Genomic DNA, 17721 nt, shown 5'->3' on the forward strand with positions numbered 1-17721 from the left:
GAGGGAGGCTGTTCTCACAAGCAGCCAAGACTGGGCTAGGGCAACTAAACCTGAGCTTGGCTGCCCATGGGAACCCACGGGAGCTGAGCAGCTCCTGGTGGTGCCTTGGTGGCAAACCCACCTAGGGAACCTGCCTCTTAAATGGGGCTAAGGGAGTGGGCACTCCCTTAACCATGTTTCCCTGACTGTGTGCAGTGCCAGCTGTTTTAGCTGGCTCTGTAACACTGACGGGCACCCACCCAGGGATCCCCACAATGCACCGCACACTCGCTGCTTCCCACAGTGTTCAGTTAATTTATGGAAGGGGTTCTCCAACTTGGGTCCCCAGCCAGAGATCCACAAATTTAGCTTTAGTTCACTAGCTAGACATTATTTGTGGTTGCCACCAATCCCTTGGGATCCCTTTTTTGGCATACAGGCAGAGGTCTTGGGAAAGAAGTGGGACTTCTGTCATTTGCACTGGGATATGGAGGTGGTAAGAAAGAGTAGGAGCCCTCTTCTACTGCCCAGAAAGGATTCCTGCTGTTTCTTACCTTCTCAGAAATGGCAGTGGAAATGAGACCTCTAGTGAGGAGACATATGTGGTGCTAGGTGTCCTGCTCGCCAGAGGGATGGGCCCACTTGCCACTGGATTTGTAGATGCTTGCTAGTATGTGTGAGACCACAAGATGCATGTGAGCATTATTACTTTTATAATTACTATTATTTATACACTGTGTGCACATGTTTCCTCACACAGTGACTGGTGGCAGTGCATGCCAACTGAACCTGTTCATTCTCTCTGAATGAACAGGCGGAAATTATGTCATCTAATTAGACCTGAGCCACATAATGGCACAGCAGGGAAATAACTTGCCTAGTGAGCAAGAGGTTGCTGGTACAAAGCCCCACTGGTATGTTTCCCAGACTATGGGAAACACCTATATCGGGCAGCAGTGATATAGGAAGGTGCTGAAAGGCATCATCTCATACTGCATGGGAGATGGCAATGGTAAACCCCTCCTGTATTCTACCAAAGAAAACCACAGGGCTCTGTGGTCACCAGGAGTTGACACCAACTTGACGGCACAACTTTACTTTATTCAACAAAATGGTTCTCAAAGCGTTTTACATAGAATCTACATTCATCCATACTTGGACGATCTGAACTGTTTTCCCTACCATCAGAAATATGGGAGAAGCTAGAGCTCCTCATCTGCCCTCTCCTGCACAGCGCATCAGCAGATCTGATGTCCCTGGCCCAGCTTCTGGGCTCCATGATAGCCTGTTTGGAGTGCATGCCGTGGGCATGTTGGCACTCTTACCCTCTCTAGTGGTCCCTGCTCCCCTTCCAGGAGGACATTATGGCCTGCATCCACAAGGACGTCCGAGGTTCGTCTCTCTCTACAATGGTGGTTATCCTCCACTATGCTTCGGGGTCTTCCCTTGGTCATTCCGAACCAGATCTTAATCACAATGGTTGCAAGCCCAAGTGACAGATTCCCTGAAGTCTTCATGGCCCCCCAGCTTTCTGTACTCATTCCCCCCCCCCACAGCGGTGTTGGGCAAACTCACCTGAAAACTTCATGTCAAAAAGGCAGATCTAATAATCATTGCTCTATTCTGGCTACGGAGACCTTGGTTCTCTAACCTCCAGCACCTGTCCATCCAACCTCCGTGGCGTCTTCCATTATGCCCAGACCTGCTGGCTCAGGGCACCATCCTCCACCCAGACCCCCAGTGGCTCCAACTTTCCACCTGGAAGTTGAGTGCTCAGTTTGAACTCACAGGGGTTACTCCATCGCATTCCAAGACACCATCTTGACTTCCAGGCGACCCTTGACAAACCGCATCTACCAGGTCTCATGAGTGGCTTTCTCCAGGTGGGCTCGCAGAAAACACATTATCCGCTGGAGTGCCAGAAGGGTTGTATTTCCTTCAAGCTGGGCTTGACATAGGTCTCCTTCCCACCACCCTAAAAAGGCAAACACCCACCCTCGCTTCAGTTCCCCACCTCACCAAAGGTCCTTCGTCATACCTCTACCCATGTCTTTGATGTCTCCTTTGGGGAGCTACTAATATAGCCCTGCCCGCCATTCATAGGTTACTGTCATGGAATTTGAAAAAGGTGCTTAACGCCCTTACCCAGCCCCGCTTTGAACCATTGGCAGAGGTTGACCTCCGTTTTCTTTCCTTCAAAGTGCTTTTTCTCGTGGCAATCACCTTGGCCAGGAGGGTCTCGGAACTCAGGGTACTTTCATCCCACAAGGAATTCTATATTTTTCAGCCAGACGCTGTTATACTCAAACCTGACCCCACTTTCTTACCTAAAGTAAATTCAACGTTCCATCAGTCTCAAGACGTGGTGCTTCCCTCCTTCTGTTCTTCTCCTCTACATCCTAAAGAGCGGGCTTGGCACTGTCTCAATGTTCAGTGTGCCTTATTTATTTGTCTCCATAGAACCAAATCTATCTATCCCTCCGACTCTTTGTTGGTGTCTTTTCACCAGTCCTCACTCGGCACCAAGGTCTCAAAGAACACCCTTTCCATGTGGATTAAATCCTGCATTTCCATTGCTTACGAATCTCTTAATTTAACCATTCCCTGTGGCATCACAGCACACTCTACTTGCAGTGTGGCTACTTTCACAGCCTTTTAGAGATCTGCAAGGCAGCCACATGGTTGTCCATCATGCCCTTTATTAAGCATTATAAAATCTCATCCTTCCATGTGGCTCAAGCCACTCTTAGTCATATGGTCCTTCAGCAAGTAGTTTAATTCACACACACACACACGTCTTGGCTGTGCTTGGGTATGTCCTATACTATTGGATATGTCCTGTACTACTGGAGGATGACCTCTTCGGGCTGTGGAAAAAAATCTTGGTCTTATTGTGAAAGGTTCTTTTTCACAGCCAAGGAGGTCATCCGGCCCACCAGGGGATGTGTTTGTTAGTCATGTCATGCGGGGATGGGTGGCCCCTTTTTTCTGGGTGCAGGTTACTTCCAGGGTTTTAGCTTTGTAGGCTTTTTTCATGTGTTTCTATTTGGTTGTGTATTCCTCACTCTCTTTTCCCAAGTGGGTGGGTGTCCCCCCCCCCAGCTTCTTGTCTGTTTATTCACCTTTCCAGTCCCGGAACTGGTGTTTTGTCACCTCCCAGGTGGGAAGCTAGCCACGCCTACAGTTCTGAATTTGGTAATGTCTTCAGAGCATACTATTGGCAGATGACCTCCTCAGCTGTGAAAAAAAACCTTTCACGGTAAGACCAACATTTCTTCCTCTTCTCTTAATAAAAGATCTTCCTTTCAACAATTTATTGCCATTTCCTAAAATTTCATTTATTGCAACAAATAACTTAAAGTCCCTGAACTGTGAATGCATTTGTCTCTCAAATGTGACTTTGCTCTCAGTTCTCCAATGAATTCTGCCACCTTTGTATATGTGTGTGTGTTCATGTGATATGATTTATCAAGGTCTGTCATCGGTTATACATGCCTCACTGACTGCTATGTTTTTGCTGGCTAACTGATCAAAGCAAGGAGCCACAGGAAGCAAGCCAATCTATAAGCCAAAATAATGCAATCTGATGAGTGTATTTATGTTCCTAATCAAAAGAAAAAGATGACCTTTTTTTCTTGAGAATTTAGAGGTAGTATTAGAAGTATACATGGACGGAGACCTGATACTTGGAGGGGATATGAACTTAGCAATGGCAACTATTTCAGCAGGGTACCTCCAAGGTATCATCAACATTTTTGTTTTTTGGAGAATACTGGCTAACATCCACTCTAAGTTACTCAACAGTACTACTCAGGGGTTACTCTAAACGACTACTTAATTTCAATAGGACTTCCATCAATTTAAACAGGGTGTCAGCCATTAAATTTAACCATCCAGGGCAGGGAAATTAAAACTGGAGGAAGATTATTTTCTCTTACCTGGAGATGAAACTTAATTTTTGAGAGTTATATGCCCTCCAACTACTAGGTAATACTACCCAAGTTGGCTTCCATTGACTCTTTACCTAGTGAGGCACCTGAAATCAATCTCTAGCTTTGCTGATATAAAGACTACTATGTTTCTTTTTAGTCTCCTTTCCAATATTTAGCTTATATTTCTAGTAGTATGAGATCACCCGGCATTCTGTGCATGTGTGTCCGTGTGTCCATCCATGTGTGTGTCCCCCTCTATCAACATCAACCTAGGGACACTTCAATGATGTTGTTTGTGATGATATCATAAAACCCAATTCAATGTGGTGAATGTGTGAACGTTTGAGGTGCAAGTGGACTAACTTGTGAACCGCCTAACCAATTTGAACCAAATTTGCTACAGCTGTGGTGACATATAGGGATACCTCAGTGGCATAGTCTGTGATGATATCATCTACCCTGATCCAAGATGGTGGATGCATGAATGTTTGAGGTGCAAGAGCTCTAACTTGTGGACAACCTAACCGATTTGAACCAAATTTAATCTAGTGGTAGGGATAGTGAGAGGGAAATAGGCAGATTAGTTCTTACTAGAACAACTTGTTTACTTCTGCTGTCTGCCTTGCAAGGGACCCATGCGTTCTGGTTAATGCAGGTGACAGATCTGAGCAACTGCTAGATTTTATATTTTCTGGGTTTTTTAAAGGGAGGAATAGCCATTTTCATTACTTTGTCTCAGTAGCTCTCAGTGCAATCTGAAATCTGTCTCATGCCTGGCAGAGGCTAGTCTAATTAAGTCTGCACAAAATCTGTAGCACTCCATCTTAAGACTGTTACAACATGCAGACACTGGGGCATCTTGCTCAAATTTGTCTCCGCTCTCCTTGTTGTTTTGCTGAGCATTCGGTCTGATGAAGAGTCCTTGAGAAGTCAAAATCTTGCTCACCACTTTCTGATCTTTTAGTTGATCCTAATAAATATATCACCCTACTCAGTGTTAGGACCCCCTTCTCCGCCCCCCCAGAATTAGGAGGACAATGAATATTCCATGATTCTGTGCAAGCATAGAAAAAGCACAACATATGGAATGGGTACTGAATTGAGCTTCTTGAGAATCTCAGCTTCCATTAATCTTTCTTTTATTTTTTAATGGGCAGGGTGGGGGGAGCAAGCTTCAAGGCTTTCTGGCTCCAAACAGGTTTGAAAATGTGTCAGCAAATGCCTTGTGGAATCTTTGAACCAGAGATGTGACAGAACAAGATTTTCAGTAATTTAGGGAATGCATTAGTACCCCATACACTTTCTCGCCTTTCCCCTCACCTTGGGGAAGCAAAATAAATTATTGAAAACAAAGCCTAAAATGAAAATGTGTGTAATTTGCATAATTTATACAAGTCACAGAATTCAGCTTCTCTTTATACAGAATTCATGTGCTGCCTTGCTGCAGAATTTTTATTTGCTTTTATTTCTCCTGTTGATATATACTGTGCATTTGTGCATACACACACAAAACAAGCAGCATGTATGGCTAAATCTCAATCAGGGACAGGACTATTACCAATTACCTTATCTGCTGATCTGCAGCATCTCAATCAGGGATGGGACTATTACCTATTACCTTATCTGCTTTGCATGCTGAAGGTTCCAAGTTAAATCCTTGATATCTCCAGGCTGGGCTGGGAAAGACCCCTGTCTGAAACCCTGGAGAGCTGCTGACAGTCTGTGTAGCAGACTGCTAACTGAGCAAACAGACACTCTTTAAAGTGGCAATTCTCTTTATTGAGCAGGGGGAGAGCAACTGGCCCTATCCACCCCCAGTACAGCATCCTTCTAGTGGCTTTTGCTGGTGGCTGTCTTATGATTGTGAGCCCTTTGGGGACAGGGAGACATTTTATTTATTTATTTATTCATATCTGTGTAAACTGCTTTGGGACCTTTTGTTGAAAAGTGGTATATAAATATTCGTTATCATCACTGTGGACAGTACTGAAATAAATAGATCAATGGGTTGATTCAGGATAGGCAGCTTTATATGTTCAAACATAGTGTTGGTTTGCAATCTCAGCCCCCGCTCCCCCGCCCCCCCCCCCGGCCTCCCACAGCATGAATCTCTGTAAGGTAACTATTGGTATAATCCACAGGGCAATCAAGGGGGTCCTTTGGGGGCCTGAAAGGCAGAATAAATATCCCTATATAAATAACTACATAAAATAAGGAACCAAAAGGGAACAATGTCATATATACAGTGCTATAGCAGAGTGGCTATTGAAGGGAAGGATTGTATTAGTCTGCAACAGAGTCCTACTTTTTCATCAGAGACTAGACAACCTCATATATTTCCAGCCTTTCTATTTCATAGGGTCATTTTCTTCATTAACACAGTCAGTACAGAGTACCCTTAGCTATTCTGTGCATGATGGGGAAGCTGTCAGCCCTGAGAACTAGTATGATGTACATCTTGCTGTGATTGTACATTCAGGAAGATCCTGTGAAAAATACAAGACTTGTGAGGGGATGTATCTCCAGCCTCTCTCTCTCTCTTTTTTTTTAAGTTTCATAAGATGAAGCAGGTTAACTTGGCATGCTCTGAATTGGGCTGAGATCACACGAAAAATCTGGCCCAATTCTAATGACCCCCATTCACTTGAATGTCATAGGGAGCCCCATGCATGCAGAAACGGAGGTGTGTGGAGACTTGTTCCCCACAACACTATATAGAGCCATAGTAGAATGACTACTGTGGTAAGGGTGGGTAATTAGTTAACCACAAGTTTGTGGCTGATGTAAAACTTGAATTGTGATGGGCTTCTAGTCAAATGCACACTGTCGGAAGTGAGCCATAGGCAACTGTCAAGTGAGAGCTGAGAACCAGGAGTCAGAAATCAAGAACCAGAAATCAAGAACCAGGGATCAAAAGCCAGGGATCAGGAATCAAAACCAGTGAATACTGCTGTCATCGAGACAAAGTTCCACCCGGGCCATTACAGTCCTTCCTGGTCAAGGGGTGCCAATGACCATCCTGGGTGGGTATAGACACTCCAAAGACCAGGAACCCCTTTACCATCCTGGGTTCACAGAACCACTCCAGACTAGGAACCCCTTTGCTGTGCACACCAGAATGCTAACTTGCAACCCCAGTAGCTCATCACACATGACAACAGCACACAGATATGCACGGGTTCCTGGCCTGAGCAGCTCCTATGCCACAGTCTGAGCCACTGCAATATTCTAGCTCTGTATTTGTATGAAGAATAGACTATGCCAGTTAAACACTAGAGAGACTAACTTCTGCAGTTATACTGACTGCACTTTGAATTTTTAGTTGAATTCTAGTACTTAGCCCTCCTCAACATTATCGGCAGGCCTGTTTTCCCAGTTTGATACACTTCTGTAAAGATGTTCATCCCACTGAACTGTCCCTCCACACCCCCGCCCCACACTGACATATTAATACCATGATCCTTTTTATTTAGCAATCATCCACTTCCTGCTAGGACTGGAAAAACTCTGCCTGGTTCTGTAACATGATAGATGCAAATGAATTTAAATTTTTTTTAAACCAACAACCTTGTGAGTCATGGTGCAGTAAATCCTGTTTCTTTTGACAGCCTGCTCTGTCGACTTAATTTATAGTATTATGGAGCTCAGTAAATTATTGATACAGCAACACAAAAGGAGTAGAAAACAGGAGTCATGCGGCCTATTTGGAGCCCTTCCGGCAGGATTCCCCACTCACTGTTTTTATTTTCTATAAATGCCTGGGTTTCAGCACGACAGTTTTATTGCCTGAGGAAAAAGAAAAAATATTGAATGGCAGGACTCTATCCCAGTGGCATTATAAGCACAAAAGAAGAGGAGGGTTCGAAGCAGCAAGAACCTACATACAACCCGGTTTTTGATTTAAACCAATAAACTGTGCAGCCCATGGGCTAAAATAATCCTCCATAAATGGCAGGAAGCGAAAGCGGGCAAGAAAATTGTGGTGGAATACAGTGCGGTAGCAGCAAGTCTACTAGCAGCACTTAAATTTCACAGCTCAGTTATACCTCAGTCTTTATGAATTAGTAATTGTTTAGTAAGGTGCAGTGTTTAGAACACTGACTTGTTTCTTCTATCCCCTGCTAACTGAGCAAAGAGGCACCTTTTAAAAGTGATGGTTCTCTTTATTTAGCATGGGGAGAGCAACTGGCCCTATCCAGCCCCAGCAGAGCATCCCTCCAGTGGCTGTTGCTGGGGTCTATCTTATGTTTCTTTTTAAATTGTGAGCCCTTTGGGGACAGGGAGCCATTCTTTCTTTCTTTCTTTCTTTCCTTCTTTCTTTACCACTTGGGAATTTTTGTTGTAAAGCAGTATATATTTCTCGTCTTCTTCTCAGCTACGGTGGTGTAAAATAGCAGTAACATGTTTTAAGTTGTATGTTTTTATTGTCAAATTCGTAGGATCGCAGACTAAATCACAGTGTTAAGTTATTAACTATGTATACCATATATTAGGTTATTAATTTTAGAGTGGGTTAAATTGGGTTATTGGTATATAAAGGTTGTTTTATTGTCTATCAATTCGGTGTTTGTATGGAGTTTGCTGGTCATTGACCAAAATAAAGAACTACTACTACTACTACCAACTTCTGCTAAAGCAGTTACTTCAAGCAGAAGATACTCTGCGAAACCCTGATGTGAAGTAGCAACAGATCCATCCCATGAGAAGAGTAATTGCTTATTTCTGCTTGCAGCCAGAGAGGCCTAGCCTATGCATGTGGCAGAATTAGGTGATAGAGTCTTGAGGTGGTAGAAAAAACTGTACCACATCAGACTGTGTCTAGGAGAGTCACTAGCTGACACACTGCAAAATGTTCCATCTGCCTTTTGACAGAAATAATGGCAGTTCCTTGCACAACTCCAGCTCTCAGGGAGGAGAGTTGGCCTTGTGGTCGTGAGCATGACTTGTCTTGACATGACTTTTGCTAAGCAGGGTAGGCCCTGGTTTGTATTTGGATAGGTGACTACATGTGATTGCCGTCTGTTGTGAGATATTCCCCTTAGGTGATGGGGCTGCAGCTCAGTGGTAGAATACCTGCTTTGCATGCAGACGGCCCCAGGTTCAATCCCTAGCATCTCCAATCAGGGCTGGAAGAGACTCCTGCTTGAAACCTTGGAAAGCCGCTGCCAGTCAGTGTAGAGAAGCTAGATGGAACAATGGTCTGACTCAGTATAAGGAAGCTTCCTATGTTCCTAACTACATTTGCACAATTATTATGCAAATAATATATCCAGTTACCACTGGTACGTCTGATGACAACTCGGAACTGGGCCTTCTCTGTAACTGCTCCTGGCCTACGGAAAGCACTCCCGGCAGATATCCGTAATTTAGGCTCATAGTTGGCCTTTAAGACTGCCCTAAAGACTTGCTTGTTTGGCCTGGCCTTCCAACATTTTTAAATTGTTTTAAAGTATTTTAGTTGGTTTTAAATGGTTCTGAATTGTTTTTAAATTATTTTTATATTGTTTTAAGCAGTGTGTTTTAAATGGTGTTTGTTTTCATGTTTTTTAAACTTGTGCACCACCCACAGCCTTTGGATGGGGCGGTCTAGAAACGTAATAAACAAACAAACAAAAATATTGTGTTTTGAGCAGGAGCGTTTTGCACAACTGTGTGCATGTTCCATTACAAAGCAAATGGAATGTCATGCAGTTTGTCAGCCACATTTTTTTTTATGTTCACCCACTTTAAAAGTGCTCTGAATGACAAAAGCTGGCTTTGCCCTGAAAAGGTTGAACCACAAGCTGTCTTCTGTGTGTGCTCAGGTTGTATTCTATATGCAGAAAGGGTTTTTTAAAAATGTTCAAATACATGCCCCACCTGTAGTCTTAAATTGTACAGTGCAGTCTACCACCTCAGTATTGTACCACCTTATTAAACAACATTATTTGTTTGTATTTGATTTTATAGGAGGATATACAACCTTTTAAAATATAATCATATTTTAATCAAATATAAACCGAGATTTTGGTTTGGGGTGGTATATAAAAGTATTAAATAAATATTAAATAAAAATAAATAAATCATCTCAAGGCAGTTCCCAAAATCTAAAAAAACTCAACTAAATCAGCAATAACACAATCATACTAAAAGCAACAAAGCACAACATTAGCATCAAAAACACATAAGGCAGCAAACATCAAGGAGCTCCATCAAAGCCCTACAGAAGAGGGACTCTTCAGGTACTACATTAAAATTGTCGGGGGGGGGGGGGCGCTTGGCAACTATCCTTGTGGAAGGAGTTCCACAGACATGATGCTAACACCAAGAGAGCCTTCTCATTGGTAGCTGTCAAATGACTTGGGCTAATGGTGGGCCAAAGAGTGAGGCCTCTGAGGCTAATCTTAGGGCTCTGGTAGGTTCATACGGTCAAAGGCAGTCCTTAAGATAAGATCGGAGACGTCTACTGGTTTCTACTGCTTTTTGTACAAGTGAATTGGGCCCCTGACTCTATAAGAGCTCCTGAGTTGGTTTTGCCAGCATTGTGGCTCCATCAGGTGTTTGATCATTGCAGCTGCTGACACTGGGCCCATGACTCAGCAGCCAGAATCCAAACTGCCCTTACGCTTTTATTTCCGTAAGGCTTTGATTAAGCTTTCAGTTGCAAGTGATATTTTCAGGAGACAACAAAAGCCACATGTCAGGCAGGATTCTTTCCTCTCCCCACCCTGCATGCAGCAACCTGACACAAGGGTCAGGGAAGAGAAGACAATGAGAAAAAAGCAAAAAAGCTATGAATAACTGGATCTGAAATCACAGCAGTACTGTTAGGTATGATGACATAAGAGGGTTTCACTCTGACACAGCGTCTGACAGACCACCATATGTGTGGCTTGCTAGCAACTCAGGGAAGGACTGTAGCTCAGCAGAAGAGCACCTGCTTTTCATGTAGAAAGTCCTAGATTCGATTTCTGGCATCTTAAGAACATAAGCACATAAGAACAGCCCTGCTGGATCAGGCCCAAGGCCCATCTAGTCCAGCATCCTGTTTCACACAGTGGCCCACTAGATGCCACTGGAAGCCACAGGCAGGAGTTGAGGGCATGCCCTCTCTCCTGCTGACTCCCCTGCAACTGGTACTCAGAGGCTTCCTGCCTTTGAGGCTGGAGGTGGCCTATAGCCCTCCAACTAGTAGCCAATGATAGACCTCTCCTCCATGAAGTTATCCAAACCCCTCTTAGAGCCATCCATTTTAACACAGGTAGGGGAATATCCATCTAAAACCCTGCCCCCATGCTGCCGCTGCGGCCTTTCTGGATCTGGCCCAACACCAGCACAGCTCAAGCCAATGCCAAACCCCACCCCATTGTATCTAGGAATGGCACGGATGTAAGGGCTGGCTGGCACTGGCCTTTATTATTCCAGTCTTAGCAACAGAAAGGCATACCAGTGTGGTGTAGTGGTTAGAGTGTTGGACTAGAACCAGGGAGACCGGGGTTCAAATCCCCATTCAGCCATGAAACTCACTGGGTGACTCTGGGCCAGTCATGTATCTCTCAGCCTAACCCACCTCACAGGGTTGTTGTGAGGAGAAATATAACCATGTACACCACTATGGGTTGGTTCCTTGGAGAAAGAGCAGGATATAAATGTAAAAATAAAATGAAATGAAAGAATGAATGAATTAATTAATTAAAAAAATACAAAGTTGCTAGAGAATGGACAACTCAAACTTCTGGGAAGTTCACAAGCAAGACATAAAGGCAATAATCCCCCCATGCTGTTGTCCCTCAGCAACTGGCATTTAGTGACAGCTCCTGAGCATGCAGGTTCTATTTAGCAATCATGCCTAGTAGCAATTAAAAGAGCTAACTTCTATGAATTTGTTTAATCTTCTTTTCAAGCCATTTAAGCCAGTGCTCATCACCAGTGTTTCCTCTAACAGGGATTCCCAGATGTTGTTGACTACAACTTCCATAATCTCCACATGCAATGGCCTCTGGCTAGGGATTATGGGAGCTGTAGGAAACAACATCTGGGAATCCCTGTTACAGGGAACACTGGTCCTCACCACATCATATGGCAGTGAATTCCATATCAGGAGTTGTAAGAGCAAAGGGAGAGCTCCTGGAGCTTGAACTAGTAGCTTGTAGAAGGTACGCAGTGCTTGCTCATCCGCTGACTCCACTGGGAAGCTGCTTGAGCTTCAATTGACCCTGAGTGTGTTCACACTTCAACTAAGACTGAGTGGCAAACTCTTTGGCCAAGCCACTTAAATCTGTAACTCTTCAAGTATACACCAGTTTATCACAGGAGGTGGAGAAGTCAAGCAGGGCATAAGAATAGCTGAAAATGCAGGGGTAGGCTCAGCATGAACATCCCCTTGTAGGAGTCTAAAACCTTGACTGGTTTTAGGTGGAGAAGTCAAGCAGGGCATAAGAATAGCTGAAAAAGCAGGAGTAAGCTCAGCATGAACATCCCCTTGTAGGAGTCTAAAGCCTTGACTGCCAGAAACTGGGAAGGAACATTAGTAGAGTCAGTTACCATGCTATTCCTTGTGCATCCATCTGAAACATCCATTATTAGAAAAAGCATGCAAGATGTATATGCAGTTTTGCTGTTCAGTGGTGAGAATGGAAACTTCAGCACCGTGGACAGCACCTTTGCATCTCGATATGCTACAGTGATCTCTTAGGGAGTTCGAACCAATCACCCACTCCCTCGCACGTGTAGATGAATTTTTAATCAGAGTCTGTAACTTTCATTTAATATAAGCAAAAATCACAGGTCTGCACGCCAAGAAGATTACAACTTTATGGACATATACTCTTCACTTCTGATTAACATGATTAGGGGGAAGTGATGTGGGAAGCAGCTATAAATTGAAGTGGTAATAACAATATTTATGGGGGGATCTCAAAGAAGATAGTACTCATTGTCCAGGACACAGTGACTCCTATACTGTGCATTATTGCACTGGCATTTTGGACACTGTGGGAATGGCTACATGCTCTTGTCACTGTGTGCATGCAGTTGTGCAAGAGTGCTCTTGCACAAATGGAAATGGCATGAATGCATTATTTCCAATGGTTGTACCATCACACAACACAATTTCTTATATTTGCTCAAGGGTGCTGTTACGCAAAAATAGGAAACTGCGTAAGTGCATTATTTGCAATGATTTCACCCTTGCACAATTGTGTTAGTGCAATTTTCTATATTTGCTTAAGAGCTCTCTTTTGTAACTCCGTACTCCTTGTTAGGAGCACACAGCAGTTCCTGAGGTGTGCCAAACACCTGCAGTATGCTGTGCTGTATGTGAGGTTATGAGCCACTGGTAGGTGGACCAAAAGAGATGAGTAAGGCAAGGTTGGTCCTGGAAGTGCCTTGAGGATCCCTAGAACATATAAAAAAATAGGAAGGTGCTTCCCACTGGGTCTCACCAATATAAATCAAAATTTCAAGAGAAGATGGAGGGTCTTGTTATACAGGCTGAGAGGGATGAGCAGTTGTTAGGAGGGATATGCTTCTGCTTCCAGACTGTGCATATATGTGTGTTCATGTTCACTGGGACACGAGGAAGAAAACAGAGTTATACTCCCTCTAAATATGGAGGTTTCGTTTAATTATCATTCCTATTAGTCACTTATATACCTGTCCTCTATGCTTTTATCTATTTTTAAAAACCTCAGTCTAAGTTATCACCAGATCTTGTGGTAGTAAATTCCATAAGTTAACTGAAAAATCATTTCGCTTAATGTTGAGTGAAAACACATATGAATTATGTATGGAAACTTTGTTATCTAGAATGGTCATCTTTACTGCTTTTAGTTTACTTTCAAACAATACACCTGGACCTTGCCTTTAAGTGAAGCAAGTATGAACACATTTGCTTAGTAGCCATGAACATGTAGAGGTCATTCACACAATCAAAAACTGTGTTCTACCAGGGTTTGGGAGCTGTGTGTGCTCCCAATTTTTGGTTGTGTGAAGTGGAAGCACGGTAGGAGGAAAACCTAGGTAGAAGTGATTGTGTGGAAGCAAGGTAGGAGGAAAAGCCACCCAGGTTTTCTTCCGACCTTGCTTCCACACAATCACTTCTACCCAGGTTTTCCCCCTACCTTGCATTCATACAACCAAAAACTGGGAGCACACACAGCTCCCAAACCTGGGTAGGTTACAGTTTTTGCTTATGTGAATGACCTCATAGTCTGTACCATTTTAAGTGCCAGTGAGACCATAAGTAAAGGTCACTTCACACATAACTTTGTAGAAAGCTGGGCACACTACTAATGATGCGTTCGTTCCGGATGATGCATTCATTCCATAACTGGCCAGTCCCAGTTATAATGCACAGATAAGCAAACAGGTTTATCACATTACTACGTTACATTTTTAAAGGTACAAGTTTTTATAGACCCACCTTCAACATGTAATGTGTGAAATGGCCATGATGTTGCCAATCAATATCTGATCTTGAGAGAGACTCCTATATTGTCACTAGCTACCTATTGGAAAGGAGTTCAGCAAGTGTATATTCTCCATTCACTGCAGTCCGTTCAAGAGAGTTGCTATACTTGTTCAGCCTATCCATGCCACATAGCTACAGGATGGCATGGACAGGTACACAGACCAATTTGGGTTAGGAGCTGCAAGGCAGCTCTAGTGGAATAGCCAAGCGGAACATAAGAGTGGACTCAATCCACAGACCATACAGTACTCTACATCAGAGTTTCCAACCTTGAGTCTCCAGATGTTGTTGGACTACAACTCCCATCATCCCTAGCCACAACAGTACAGCCATCTTACCACTGTCGCCCAGTGACATCTGGGGACCTAGACTGAGAACCCAGTGGGAACACACCATAAAGCAGCAAGCCTAAAAAAACCCAACATAGTCTGGACTCACATTCACAGGGCTATTGTTCAGTAAGCTACCTGAACTTTCCAAGTCTATCAGCATCACTGAAAAAGCTTTCTCTGTTAAGAATGACTATTTTGTGTGTGCATCAAGAGTCAGTAATGCACTTTGGCAAAAAGATCCTATACTCCCTTTATAACACCTACTGCTAATAGCAGAGCCAGTCTTTTTCAGCATCAAATATCCCTGATCATCAAGAGGATAAATCCAACGGATTGTGCCAGATATCTGCAACCTTCTGTCCCTTGCTTTCTTTTTCTCTTCTCCTCACAGACAGACTATAAACCGTGACTACTACTGCAACATTTGCAGCCTCTGCTTTCCTCTACTCCAGTAGCATTGCACTTTCTCATTTTGTTTCATAACCTGATACGGAGGGGGGGGGAATCTTTTTAAGGAATAGGGGTGGGGGTGGGGTTCAGCCAAGCAAAGGGACATTATTTCTGTGAGATCCGTCTGTGGTTTATCCACTCACTCCACTGTCTTTCATTCTCAGTTGCTATTAATCCTTAGCTCATCAGTCTTAAATCCCTCGTGCCCTCTGTTTCTCTTTACTTTGCAGGCAACTAACACATTAAAAAAAACCCACCCAATATACCCATGGCTCCTCAGAGAATGACCAGTCTGTGATGTTAGGGTACCACTTGAAATTATGTTCCTCTTTTTGGTTGTGTATGAAAGTGGGTTAAGAAGTGAAAATCAACGGAGCATTTATTTTATCCTAGCAGGCTATGCATGAGTTTGGGAAAAACAGCCCATAAACCAATATGGAAAAGAAATGAGGCAAATCTCCCAAGTGAATTCCTCTCCATATGCTACTGGATTCCTATTTCCCAGAGGTACCAAACACCATTGCAACCTCACTCCTCACCATCCATCCCATGGTTATATGGGCTACTGTCACAAACACCCAAGATAGTTTTTGTGAATATATAAATGGCTATATCTTCCTCCCTTCAAAGAATCAGCTTAAACAAATCTAGTAGGACTGAGCTGTGAACCATCAAGCTTCTGGTTTTAAATAAAAATCTCTCCTCTACTAGAAATATATCAGATTGTCTTGAGCAAGCAAACCTCATCTCCTCCATCTGTAGCATGGGGATAATAAAACCTGTCTACCTTACAGGGATAATTAAGTATAATGTATGTACATATAATATATTCTTATTAACGAGGCTTAGATACATGGTGCAGAGAAACAGAGGCTCATGGGTGGAGTTTGACATTTAAATTGTGGGGCCAGGAAGAAGAATTTGGGCAGCACATTGCAAATGAGGAAGGACTAGCCCTCTTTTCATGCATGAGTTGGGTATTTTATGATTATTATTATCTACATTTTATATTCCGCTCTTCCTCCAAGGAGCCCAGAGCGGTGTACTACATACTTGAGTTTCTCTTTCACAACAACCCTGTGAAGTAGGTTAGGCTGAGGGAGAAGTGACTGGCCCAGAGTCACCCAGCAAGTCTCATGGCTGAAGGGGGATTTGAACTCAGGTCTCCCTGGTCCTAGTCCAGCACTCTAACCACCACACCACGCTGGCCCTCATTTGTTATGCTGTGTGGGAGATCTCAGATTTTGCCCAAGCAAAACTCCACCCATTCCCCAAACACAAAGTAACTACTTCTAAAAGACCTTTCCTGGAGCAGACACCACAGATTCCAGGCATCTGAAAAGCAGAGTGCAAGGTTCCTGCCCTGTTCCTTAATCACATGTCCTGGCTGGCTCCTTGTTTCATGAACCAGGAACTGGGATTTAGCCTAGCCCTGTAGTTCCAAAGCAGCAGAGGCAACTATTAAACTCTCCGACAGTGACCCTCTCCCATAGGGGGCGACTTGCCCCTTCTAGGCGCGCGAGCCCCTCCTGAACCTCCCACACAGAAGGGCCACCCAAAGGTTGAAGCATCGCTCCTCTCCTCTCTCCAGCCCGCTCCCCGACGCCGCCAATCATTTTCTGGACACGCTGACAGCGGGAGAGGAGAGCTGGCAAGGGAGGCGCGGGGGGAAACTGGACCGGAGCGCATCACTTACCCGGTGGAAGCAGCTCAGCCGCTCGGGGCTGGAGAGGCTGGGAGGAGAGGCGATGGCGCGGCCAGCGGGTCCGCTGGTGCGAAGGGAGGAGGCTGCCCGCACCTGGAGCTCCAGGAGCTCAGCAGCTTCCCTCCCTGGAGTCAGTGCGGGGAGGGGGGAGGAGAGGCCGGCGGTCGCTCCAGTCCACAAGATCGCCCCCTCCGCCGCCTGCCACTCAAGCTCAGGGTGGGAGGAGCCAGCCGGTGGATGGAGGAGAGGAAGCAGCCTTCCTTCTTCGGCCAGCAGCTCCCGGCCGGCCCAGGACTGCTGGTGGCTGGGGAGGGGCGTTGGCAGGAGCGCGCTCCGAGAGCTGCTTTCAGCTCCCGCCTGCATCTGCGGCCGAGCGGGAGGGAAGGAGAGCGCGCTGCAGCGCCTCAATTATTCAGCGCGTCTCTTCCCGTCCCCTCCCGCCGCCACGTGACCCGCTCGGCACAGCCAGCGGCGGCGACCGTCAACCGCGCGAGTTATCCGGGCAGCAGCAGCAGCGGCGGCGTGAAGGTGGCCCCCCGAGATCCCCGGCGCGCCGCCGGCCATCTCCCACTGCCCGCTGCAGCAGCAGCCCCTCCCTGCTGGCTTGTGTCTTCTTCTTGCATAACGGCAGGGCAAAAAAGGAAGCCGGGCAGGATAGCGTGAGTTTTTGCCCAGAAGATACTGCATTTGTGGGGGGGAGGGACTTTTTCTTGTCTTGTCCTTTTTAAAATCGTCTCCAAATCCACGGGTGGATGTATTTCTCTGAGGATGGGCAGATAGATAGAGCCAGCCCAAAGTAGGCGACACACGTTACTGACAAGGTTGCATTTATAAAAAGGAAAAGACAAGAAAACAAAAAAGTCTTCCCCCCTC

The 17721-nt window shown here is 44.8% G+C and overlaps 1 protein-coding gene across 2 annotated transcripts in view; it reads right to left on the reverse strand.

Annotated features, from left to right (window-relative positions):
• Positions 1-17458, reverse strand: part of SLC7A14 (solute carrier family 7 member 14) — a 97136-nt gene extending 79678 nt beyond the window's left edge. Inside the window, exon 1 of one of the 2 annotated variants that reach the window (XM_053308444.1) lies at positions 16840-17458. The gene's annotated coding sequence lies outside the window, so the exon portion shown is untranslated. The remainder of the gene's footprint in view (positions 1-16839) is intronic. The other variant, XM_053308443.1, reaches the window with a different exon arrangement.
• Between the last annotated feature and the right edge of the window lie 263 nt (positions 17459-17721).

The sequence above is a fragment of the Hemicordylus capensis genome, chromosome 3 (assembly GCF_027244095.1).
Source record: "Hemicordylus capensis ecotype Gifberg chromosome 3, rHemCap1.1.pri, whole genome shotgun sequence".
Classification (NCBI taxonomy): domain Eukaryota; kingdom Metazoa; phylum Chordata; class Lepidosauria; order Squamata; family Cordylidae; genus Hemicordylus; species Hemicordylus capensis.